Below are 2698 nucleotides of genomic sequence, written 5' to 3'. Positions count from 1 at the left end.
CAATCTGTTCATCAACATGGCAGTACAGAGAACACTAGAGATAATAAAAATTACAACTAGGTTCATAGACCACCTAGCGACGACTACAAGCACTGAAGCTAGCCGAAGCTGCGCTGCTATCATTGCCCTCCCTCACAGGAGTCGGGCAAACCTTGTTGTAGTAGACAGTCGGAAAGTCGTCATGCTAAGGCCGCAAAGGACAGCGCACTAGAACAGCAACCATCGCTGATTAAGAGAGTTCTAAATCGGAAAGATCAAACCCATAACTACACGAACGAAGACAAACAAAAGTGGATCCAAATAGATCCACCGAAAACCAGCACCGATCGAATCCCATGAAATCCAACGAAGACACACTTCCACACATCCTCCGACAACGCTATTCGCATCATCAGGATGGGAATAAGACGTGAGGGACATTATTCCTCTGCCACGCAATCTCAACCAAAACGTTGAACCTAACAAAAACGATAACGGGTCTCTCCCACCGGCCGCGAGGGGGGGAGGGGGGGATCTTCGGAGGTGGGGCGGATCGGCGGCGACGTAGGCGGGAGGAGGAAGTATTTTTCTTGAGGAAAACAATCTCTTAAAGAGGCTCGAAATATAAAGCTCACAATCTACGTAGGTTTGCTACTACTCTAGATGCGGGGAGACTCATGCCTTGATCTCCCGCATGATGATCATCAATAAATAAAACCTAGTGGAGTGTGCTAATAAAAAAACCAGCCAACGCTCTCCCCGGCAGCAGAACAGAACATAATCGCATCAAAGCAGAGACTAATCGATCGCTCCAAGATAGGTAGGGAATTGAAGAGAAAGGCGGTCGATGGAAATTTTGGTGAAGACACATGGTGGCTCCCGTCCTTCCATCATTCGTTGTGCCATAAAGCGAGCGGCCCACTTCCCACGTGGCTGCCTTGCTAAAGCCGGATCGTGTCGCCCCCGCCTTTCCGCCATTGTCGACGCCTTGGATTGGGTAGGAGCATCATGCCTTGTCGATGGATGAGAGTTGGCAGCCTAATCATGTGGCGTCGATCAGGTAAGTTGCCAAGGATAAACTGATCATTTGTTTGTCCCCGTCTTCTTTAGATTCTGCAAACAAAAGCATCGGCCGATTACAGTCAGTGATCGATTGTTGATAAATTATGTTTATCAGAGTTCCTTCAGTGCAAGTAAACGTACAAAGCAGAACTTTTTATTTATCATTTCAGGAAAAGTATTTTTTTGCAATTCTAGGGACGCATGTATTTGCAATGAAAGAATATTACAGTTTGCAGTTATCCTTCAGTACAAGTAATCCGCCCAGCAAATCTAGACCATGTCGTGTCTTCTCACAAATCCCAAAAGGGCCAGAGACTCAAACATTCTAATATACAAAAAAGAGCAAAAATAAAATCGAAACGAAGGTAAAGATTGCCTCATCTAATAAATAAGCAGAAAAGAATTGCCCAATTAATTACGGAAAACTGGGCAAAAACCGAAACAGTAAGGGCCAAGCCCACTTTCATAAACTGAAATACACAAGGCAAAGCCCACCCTAATCGACGACAAGTCGACCTACGACCGGACAACGCAGCTCCGACTCAAACAGAGAGCCCAGAAGAACAAAACCAGGCACGGCTGGCGCCACGGAAGATCACCGAACGGGCCACCTGCAGCTAGTCATCGTACACCACAGGGCCCTGCCGCTGCAGCTTCGACTCCACAACAACAAGCAAGCCGAGGCGAAATCATGGACACGCCGGAGAAGAGCCGACTACCGCAACCATTGCCGCGTCGCCGACATCGCTCCCACCATCATCGTTGCCACAGAAGTCTAGTCACCACAGTAATACTCTCGGGGCCGCCGCCCCGACATCCACCGCTCCGTCGCGCCCAGCGCAATCAGCCTGCACCGCCTTCCGGGACCGCCGCCCCGACATAGCACCGCTCCATCCGAGCAGCAACACCGCACAACCCAGCTGCCCGCAGCCCACACTGCTCAGGGGAACCGCTCGCAGACCACGAACGTCGCACCACATTCGGGGCCGCCGCCGCGATGTAAAGTCAGACCGTCCCCTCTGGGGCGCATCGACCGAGCCGATACCCCTACGCCCAAGCGAAACAAGGATGCCACCCAACCAATGTCGAGATAGAGCCCCACCTCATAGAGCTACCACTCACATTGTTCCCGAGATCGCCATCTCGACTCACAATCAGAAACCATCCGGAGCCGCCGCCCCGACGTCCATTGCCCCTGACGATGAAGAGATCCGTGCAAACTGCAACATGCTGACTCTCCAAGACGACGCCTCAAAGAAGGAAACGACGTAGCCGCCGTCATCGCCCGCTTCAGCCATCTGAAGCTAGGGCTGAAGCTAGGGATTTCTCCCGGAGAGTCGTGCAAAGGAGCACCATGGCAACACCTTCAAGAAGGGGAACGACACTATGACCATGGTGCCGCTGTTGCCGGCACCGACCCAAGGTCAGTGCTGGACTTTCGCCCGGAACTCCTCCACACCTTCGAATCCAAGCAGATTCGAGCACTGCATAGCACACAATCCCCACGTCGACATCCACCTCTTCCACCTCCCCGCTGCGCCAAGCACCGCCCGAGAACCACCACGGTTCCCGGCCGCAGCCATGAACCAGACGCGCCAATGCAAACAAGCCTGCCGGAGACCGGAAGCCTCAGATCCCCCACACCCGCACCCTCTGC

At 52.3% G+C, this 2698-nt stretch overlaps 1 long non-coding RNA gene across 1 annotated transcript; it reads right to left on the bottom strand.

Moving 5' to 3' along the window:
* Positions 1 to 550: 550 nt before the first annotated feature.
* Positions 551 to 2691, bottom strand: LOC125532199. The gene is made up of 2 exons (XR_007293852.1): positions 2144 to 2691; positions 551 to 1092 (listed from the first exon to the last, which is right to left on the bottom strand). It is a non-coding gene; the product is annotated as an uncharacterized LOC125532199 (long non-coding RNA).
* Between the last annotated feature and the right edge of the window lie 7 nt (positions 2692 to 2698).

This window comes from Triticum urartu, unplaced genomic scaffold (assembly GCF_003073215.2).
Source record: "Triticum urartu cultivar G1812 unplaced genomic scaffold, Tu2.1 TuUngrouped_contig_9356, whole genome shotgun sequence".
NCBI lineage: Eukaryota > Viridiplantae > Streptophyta > Magnoliopsida > Poales > Poaceae > Triticum > Triticum urartu.
Note: the sequence above shows the minus strand (reverse complement) of the source record. Positions and strands in the feature narration are given on the sequence as shown.